The sequence below is a fragment of the Leopardus geoffroyi genome, chromosome D1 (genome assembly GCF_018350155.1).
Source record: "Leopardus geoffroyi isolate Oge1 chromosome D1, O.geoffroyi_Oge1_pat1.0, whole genome shotgun sequence".
NCBI classification, from domain to species: Eukaryota; Metazoa; Chordata; class Mammalia; order Carnivora; family Felidae; genus Leopardus; species Leopardus geoffroyi.
The window spans coordinates 114841241-114850201 of NC_059329.1; positions in this window are offsets into that span (position 1 = coordinate 114841241).

Below are 8961 nucleotides of genomic sequence, written 5' to 3' on the forward strand. Positions count from 1 at the left end.
CCGCTGGTTGCTTGAGACCGTGTTAACTTGCACGTATTTGTGAACGTTACACTTTTCTCCCATTACCGGTCTGTAGCTTAGCCCCTTTGTAGTCGGGAAAAAAGAGCCCGCATGATTGTAATATTTTTGAACGTATTCAAACCTGTTTGGAGCATCAGGGACAGTTTAGGCGGGAGGACGTTCTGTGTGAACTGGGGGCACACGTATCTTCGGCCCTAGCGAGTGTCCGCGTGTGGGGCGGGGGTAACGGGGTCATGGTGGGTGCCAGTTCCGTTTCCTTCTTAGCCCTCCGCCTGGCTCTTCTGCCGTCCCGGGAGCGCAGGGCGGGAGCCTCCGACTGTCACCTGGGCCTCTCCGCCTCTCTGCGCGTGGTTGCGTCCGTGAGGTTTGGTTTGTAATTGCGGCATTTTCTCGCTGAATTGACTCTTTACCCATAATATCCTTCTCCGACTCTTCTAACCGTTTGGAATTTAAAGTCTAGTTTATGAGGTGCTGATGCGGCCGCCCTAGCTCTCTCCTGGTTACCATTTGCACGGAAGATATTTTTCTAAGCTTTCACACGTAACCTGTCTGTAACCTTAGCTCTGACGCAAGTGTCTTACAGACAGCGTGTAGTTGGGTTGTGGTTCTTATTCACTTTTATTTTTGTTTTTTGTTTTATTTGATTTTTAAGTAATCTCTACACCCAACGTGGGGCTTGAACTCAGGACCCCGAGATCAAGACCTGTGTGCTTTACCGACTGGCCCAGCCAGGTGCCCTTGGATTGTGTTTTTCTTTGTTTGTTTGTTTGTTTGTTTGTTTGTTTAATTTATTTATTTGTTAATTTACATCCAAATTAGTTAGCATATAGTGCAACAATGATTTCAGGAGTAGGTTCCTTAGTGCCCATCCCCCATTTAGCCCATCCCCCCTCCCACAACCCCTCCCATAGCCCTCAGTTTGTTCTCCATATTTATGAGTCTCTTCTGTTTTGCCCCCTCCCTGTTTTTATATTATTTTTGCTTCCCTTCACTTACGTTCATCTGTTTTGTCTCTTAAAGTCCTCATATGAGTGAAGTCATATGATATTTGTCTTTCTCGGCTTAATTTCGTTTAGCATAATACCGTCTAGTTCCATCCACGTAGTTGCAAATGGCAAGATTTCATTCTTTTTGATTGCCGAGTAATACTCCCTTGTATGTATATACATCTTCTTGATCCATTCATCCGTCGGTGGACATTTGGGCTCTTTCCATACTTTGGCTATTGTCGATAGCGCTGCTATAAACATGGGGGTGCCTGTGTCCCTTCGAAACAGCACACCTGTTTCCCTTGGGTAAATACCTAGTAGTGAAATTGCTGGGTCGTAGGGAGTTCTATTTTTAGTTTTTTGAGGAGCCTCCATGCTGTTTTCCAGAGTGGCTGCACCAGCTTGCATTCCTAACTATTTAATTTTTTTAATGTTTATTTGTCTTTGAGAGAAAGGGAGAGAGAGAGACGGAGAGGGAGGGAGGGAGAGAGAGAGGCACAGAGAGAGAGAGAGAAGGAGACACAGAATCGGAAGCAGGCTCCAGGCTCCGAGCTGTCAGCACAGAGCCCGACGCAGGGCTCGAACCCACAAACTGTGAGTTTGTGACCTGAGCCAAAGTCAGATGCTTCGCCAACGGAGCCACCAGATGCCCCTGGCGGGGGTTTCATAAATCAACCCTGATTAAATCAACCTGTGCACATGTGCAGTGAGTACTGACAAGGACGGACTTTCCTCCACCCGCTTACTGTTCACCTCCTGTGCGTCTTCTGGTTCTTTGTTCCCCCCGTGACTGCCTTCTTTTGTGCTTCGTTGGTTTTCGGTAGTGATGGCTTTTGATTCCCTTCTCATTTCCTTTGGTGTCTATTCCATGGGCGTCTTTGTGCTGCTCGTGGGGCCACCCAACACCCCAGGCTTCCGTAGCCCACGTGGGCCTGCTGCCGACCGAACTTCCGGTATACACGCTCCTTGTGCTGCTGTGGTGACAAGTCACGGCTGCTACCGTGGACGCCCAGCAACACGGATTTGTGGTTTTCATGCGTTTGTCTTTTAAATCCCGTAGAAAATTAAAAGTGGAGGGGCAAACAGAAATTATAGTAACATTGACTTCTATATTTGCCCACATGCTTAGCTGTACAGGAGACCTTCACTCCCTCGTACAGCTTTGATTTGCCGTCTAGTGTCCCTCACTGCAGCCCGAGGGGCTCCTTTCCGTACTCCTTGTAAAGCAGGTCTTGTAATAAGGCTCTCCCTCAGCTTCTGTTTCTCTGGAAATGTCTTAATCTCTCCCTCGTTTTCGAAGGACAGCAGCTCTCCCAGAGAGAATTCGTGGCTGGCTGCTGTTTCTTCCAGGACTTTCAAATCCACCATCGACTCCCTTCTGTCTCCTGAGATTTCTGGTGGGAGGTCAGCCGACAGTCTCTCGGTGGAGAGAACATGCACGTGCCAAGATGCTTCTGTCCGGTCCTTCCAGGATCATCTCTCCATCTCTCAGCGGTCTGATTACGATGTGTGTCGGTGTCGATCTCTCGGAGTTGATCCTACTTGGAGATTGTCGTGCTTCTTGGGAGTTTTCACTTTTATTCCTTCCAACATTTCTGCCCCTTTCTCTTCTCTCCTGGGTCACTCACCGTGCGTATGTCAGCCCAGGGTCCCTCCTGCACGCGCACTTCTCACTCTTTCCTTCTAGAAAATTCCTCACTTCAGTTGTTGTACGTTTCAGCTCCAGAATTCCTGTCTGGTTTCTTAATAACGGTTTTTATCTCTTTGTCGACATTCTCATTCTGGGCGTGCATCGGTTTCCTGATTGCCTTTTGTTTCCCATCTGGGGTCCCCTTTGCCCTCCGAGCACACCTAACACAGCTGTCCCAAAGTCTTTGTCCAGTAAATCTTCCTCGGGGATGATTTTGTTCCTTTTAATGGCCATGTCTTCTTTGTGAGCCTTGTGAGTTTCGTTGAAAACTGGGGACGTGACTATTATGATTATGGTAGCTCTGGAAATTAGAACCTCCGCCTCCTCCAGTGTTTGCTGGGTTTTTTTCTCTGCCTTTTCTTCTCCTCTCTTCTCTTTTCCTCCTTCCTTATTTCCTTGCTTCCTTTCATTGTTGTTGAAGGCTGTCCCGTCCATTTGTTTTGAGACTTGTCCAAACATTTTTACAAAGACTGTTCCTTGCCTGGTGTGACCACTGAAGTCTCTGCTCCTTTAGTTCGTGTTCAGCTCATGCTCTGGTAGAGTTTTTTCAACTGTCTCAAGCTTCTGCAGTCTTACAGCCTGGCTCTGTGCTGGGACGGGTCTTCAGCACTCGGGCAGGCTTGCTCTGAGCCTGGGGCTCTCGCCTGAACAAGGATGTGGCTTTCCAAACTCCCATTTGCACATAGCTGCTTTCACGTCCTGATTTCCCGAAGAGCCCCACTCGAATCGGTGCAGGCTGAAGGTGGACCACTGCGTGTCTCCACCTGTGACCCCTTGCTCCAGGAATCTGTGGGTCTGTGGTCACCTAGAGGCTTACAAGAGCTGTGCCTCCTGCTTTGGCCACCCAGGTCCCAAGTTAAGCAAAACGGAGATGAGCACCTTGTGTCAGCCCTTCAGGTACCCACCAGACAGGTTAGAACAGACGTACACAATAATTTGCAGACAAGGCATTCTCCGCTCCTTCTGGTTTTGGGGGAGGAATAATGGGAAACTGGGCTGCCAGGCCAAGGCCAAAACTACCACTGCACTGGGGTGGAGGTGGGGCAAGGATGGGAAAAAATGCCCCAAAGATTTCCTATCATTTTGAAGACGGCCCTTTCTTGATGGGACACTAGCTTGGTTCCTGCACTCCTCTGACGGTCTCGAGCTGTGGCAAAGTTGGCTCACCCCGTCCTTGTTTGTGCCAGTGTGTCTGTGGGGAACAGAAGCTTAGAGCTTCCCAGCCCCCTCTTTTCCTGATGGGTTTCTATTTTTAAGTAGATTCACACCACAAATAGAAGTTCATGAGCTTTTACTGATATAGATGAATCAAGGAAAGATAAACAAATGGGAAAGAAGAGGAAGGTCTCCCCGCATCGGAATGCCAACTAAGGAGAGCGGGAGGGATTAGAGAGGCGGGCTGGCGCCCAGCTCTCTAAGGGCCCCCCAGCTCCGCCCATCAGACCCTTCCCAGTTCCAGGGAACATGGGTGGCTTCCAGTGGAGAGACCTGGCCCACACACCCTGAGCCCAGTGATGCAGGTGGACATCCATCCCAGCGATGGTTCTGCCCAACATTGGGTGCCTCCAGAAGCCATGCCCCAAGGGCACAGCTTTACTGTTACTTTTCCATCCTGGGGGAGGAAGCTGCACACAGACCCAGATTTGGGGTGCCGTCTGACATAACCAGCCTGCACCCCTCGAAAAGGCCATGGTCAAGGAACACAGAGAAAGGCTGAGGACCTGTGGTCCTGGATCGAATCCTGGAGAATGTGCGGCCATGACGACCATGACCGGCTCCAGACCACAGAGGGCCCTGGTTTAGAGGGTGCGGCGTGCCCCTGCTGGCTCTGCTGAGGGCGACCCCTGGCCTGTCTCTAGGAGACACCCACCCACCTATGGAGGGGCGGAGGCCATGCTTCTCAAACCCGTGTGGCTTAGAAAACACACGTGGATACAGACGGTGGGCAAGTGCACGCACACACGAGAGGAAACAGCAAAGCCGAGAGACTGAGGTGCAGACATCCCTGAATCTGGATAAAGGCAGACAGGAGCTCTTTCTGCTATCTGTACAGCTTACCCTTAACCTTGAAACCACATCAAAATAAAATGTTCTCCAGAAAGCTCCTTTCTGAGCAGCAGAGGGGAAGGGAAGCAGTGGGGGAGCAGGAAACGGGACAGGGGAGGGGCAGCCACTGCATCTCGAGGGCAGAGCCAGCCCAAGGAGGCGTCAGATGTGCGTGCACGGGCCCTCGGTTCCGGGGGCCCTGCCTCCCGGGGCAGGTGCCTCCCCCTCCCCACCTTCCCTCTCCCTTCTCCTTGCCCGCAGCCCTGGACGGGAGAGAAGCAGCAGCAGGGAGATTCTGGAACCTGCTGAGGTGGGGGCGGGGGCAGGCTTGGCCCAGCGTGGCCCCAGCGCGGGCAGGGCAGGTGTGGACAGAAGAGAAGGTCAGAGGCAAGCCACGGAGCCTGGTTTGCTCAGGATTAACACAGCAGAAGGGGCCCCGGTGTCCCAGTGGAAGGCAGAGATTAGCAAGTGTCGACCAGCAAACAGACCCTCCCTTCCCTCCAGGAACCCCAGTGTTGACTCACAGCCACAAGATTGGCAGAGGGGCCCAGATGCAGCCCACACAGCCTGGGGCCATGTCCCCCGTGACGTGCGTGACGTGCGGAGAGAGGCGTCGGTCTGGGTGACTGGGGCGGCCGGGCATCCACACCCAGGCCCTCCCGCTGACCGGCCCCCCCTCCGCCCACCCCACCAGCGGCAGAGACCCAGCAGTGACGAGTAGCCAGGAGAGGCGACTGGGGGTGTGTCCAGCCTTGTCCTGGCTCAGGCCCCAGGACTGGAGAGGCTGGGTGGCAGAGCACAACCCCTCTCTGGGATCCATCCCTCTTAGAGGGTGCGGCTCCCAGAACGGTCCAGAAGCCCCGGCTTCCCCCGGTTGCATTTTCCGGGGGAGGCCATCAGCGGTCGTTCCTGGGTGTCTTCTCGCTTGGGTTCTGTGTCCCCCCGCCCCGCTGCATCCTGACGTACAGGACACAGCTGACTATCGGTAAGTAGGCACGCGGCAAACACACTAGGGGTGACCGTCCAGGCTGCTCCTGGGGACACGAGACTACATCCCAGTGCTTGGGCCATGAGACCACACAGGCTGGAGTTAGAACTGCCCCCAGGTCGGTGGTCGGTGAACTTAACTCTGAACCGTGAACCTAGCTCCTGGCGGGGGCAGGGGTTGGTGGGGTGGGGAGGCAGGTGCACAGGAAGGCCCCCGGGGGCACGCGCAGTAAGCCGGACCTGTGCGTTTCTGGGTGAGGGTCAGGGCCACGCCCCTGTGCCCAGGAAGGGCCCTCTGGAGGAGGGGCTTCTGCTGTCCCCAGGGCTGCGGTGCCCCCACTTGTGTCCACATCCGCATGTCACGCAGGGACTGTGCGGGCGTGTGATGTGCGCCCACATCATTTGTGCGCAGACAAATGAGCCGTGCGCCTGCTTCTCCAGGATCGGAGCTGCGAAACCAGCCCAGCTGTTGCTGGAGAGACTCCATTTCCCCGATGCCCGGAGTGGAGAGGCGAGGACACCGCCAGGGACAGCCGTCTGTGATGACCCTGGGCCGGCAGGCGGAGTCCCGGCGGGAGCTCAGCTGGCTCCACGAGCCAGGCGCGTTCCCACCACGCGGGTGAGGTGTCGGGAATGTGACTGCACCCGCCGTGGGCCGGGGCCCCTGCCAGCACTGCTCTCCGCAGGGCCTGGGTTCTTGCTGGTTTCCACGAAACACTGGCTGGCCCTCTCGTGGCCCCGTGGAGGCTTGGGAGCCCCACTTGAGGACAGAGCAAGGCTGCCGGACGAGAGGAATCTTGTCCAGGCTGGGGCTACAGGCCCCTCCCCAGAAATGAGACTAGATGAGGCTGGAGCTGCCCCCTGGGACCCGCGGCCAGTGGCTGTGGGGGTGGAGCGCCCGGGGGGGCAGAAGCCCCCTCACCCCTGAGCTCTACCTGGGACCCTCAAAACCAAGCCTAGGGGATGCGAGGTCTATGCTACTACCCGGGGACAGACTCCAGACACCCGGGCTGCCCCAGGGCACCTCACCCGCTCTGTCACTGCATAGGCCAAGCGACCTGCGTGCTCACAAGGGACAAGGTAGCCCTGAGCTTGGTGGGGGCACAGATTGAGCGAGGCCAGGGGCACTGCCTTCCCTGAGCCCCACAGGGGGCCACCCAGACTGTTTGCCTGGGCTGTTGTCCTCCTGGGGCCGCGTCAGCGTGCACCTGTCCTGGGCACCCTTCCCGGAACCCTCCCACCAGCCCCTGAGCTGGGCACTGGGCAGGCAGGGGTCCTGGGCCCCTGGGCTGATCACAATCTCATTAGCTGCCCCCCCCCCCACCGCCATCAGAAACGTGCCTAATGGTTTGGGCGGGTCTTGCTTTCACCCCTGTTCGACTCCCGAACCTCCTTCAGGAATGCATTTTCCTCTAGGACCAGGCACGCAGGCTTTATAACGGTATCGCCGACAATTTATTTTTATTCTATTCTGTAAGGAAATAAGAACCTGGGTGTGACACTGGTGAATTTTATGACCTGTGAGAAAGCCACCACTACACAGGTTGTGGACACAGCCAACACCTTCTCCAGGCCCTGCCCCCCTCGGTCACCCTCTCCCCGTGGACAGAAATCCGTACTTTATGTCGCCAACACCCTCGGTCATCGGGCACGGCTGGTATTTTAAATCTGGTCAAAGGACTCTCTCCCGCGACCAGGTCCTGTCTCTGGAGGACACCCAGGAGGCCCCCCTCCCCTCCTCTCCCCTCCCTTCCCCTCTCCTCCCCTCCCCTCCCCTCCCTTCCCCCATCCCCTCTCCTCTGGTCATCTCTCCTCCTCTCCCCACCCTTCCCTCCCCCTTCCCATCCTCCCTTCCTCTCCTGTCCCTTTCCCTCCCCCCTCCCCATCCCCTCCCCTCCCCACCTTGACTCCACACCCCCCGCCCCCCGTCTTTTCTGTCTACATTCACTCCTGTGATGTCCCAACTCCCCAGTGGGAGGGCTGCCCCCTCTTTCCCAGCCCAGCAAGGGCTGCTTCCTGCCCTGTCCGGGCCCTGCACACCCGCCTGTCCACCTGACATCCTCACAGGGCAGCTAATGGTCAAGGGCAGCGTGGGGGAGGGGGGGTGGGGACTGTTGAGCTCCCGCCTCCCAGCCCCTCCCTCAGCCGCCCTCCTTCCCCCTGTGCATTGGCTGACCTGTCACCTTTACGTCTGACCCCGCCTCGCTCCCCGCTGGTCTCCCCCTTCTTCCGGCAGCGGGGGTCTGAAGGACAAGGCTGAGCCGGACCGCTTCTGTCCACACCCCCAGGGCCCCCTCACTCAGAGCTGAGGCCCGGTCCTCGCTGACCCCGATGCCCACCTCGGCCACCTGTCCGCCTGTCCTGGCCCCCCTCAGCCACGCCTGCAGCCGCACAGACTGGGACCCCCACCCGCGGACGCCACAGTCTCCCACCTCAGCCGCTCGAGTCGCCCTTTCTGCCTTATTCCCCTGTGGCTCTGTTCCGAGTCATGCGTGTGCCTGCCCACCTGTGCCCGGTCCCGCCAGGCCACTGAGCGGGCAGGAGCCCCTCCGGCGCGCGGGGGCTGCTGTGCTATGCCCGCCAGCGTGCACCCCGGCTCCCACGTCGCTGCGCCCTTTGTCGCTTGGACCAGGCGTCGGAGCAGCCCTGACACAGCGCGTCTGCCACGCGCCTCCCCAGACCACACCGAGGCAGCTCCGCCTGGGCCACGTGGGTCAGACGACTCACAGACACGCGCCTGGGCAGTGCCCTCGCCTCCGCTCCTTCGTGGGGTCCTGTTCCGTGCCCCGCGTGTCCCCCTCTGGAACGGTCGTTCTCGGCGCCCTGCTGACGTTCCCAGCAGTGTCCGGGGTCGTGAGTCCCTCTGCCGAGCCGGGGTGCAGTGGTCCTGGCGGCTTCTGGCCATTCCGTTGTAGGTGGGCGCGTCGTCTGCAGCCTCTGGTCCACAGGCCGTGTCACTGTGTCACTGTGTCACTGGGCGGAGGCGTGCCCAGGTCCCGCACAGGCGTCCCCCGACACCTCGCCCACCCGGAAGGGCGCACCCCAAAGGCAGCCCTGTATCTCCAGCGTCCGGTGGAGCTGTGCCCCGGGGATCCGGCCTCAGACCCAGCAGCCTTCTCCAACGGGTCAGGGCCGGTTGGGGGAGGCGGGAGTCTGCCAGATTCCAGTGTCCCTGGACAGTGTGGGGATGCTGAGAGGACAGGTCAGGAGACGACCGTGACCTGGCCC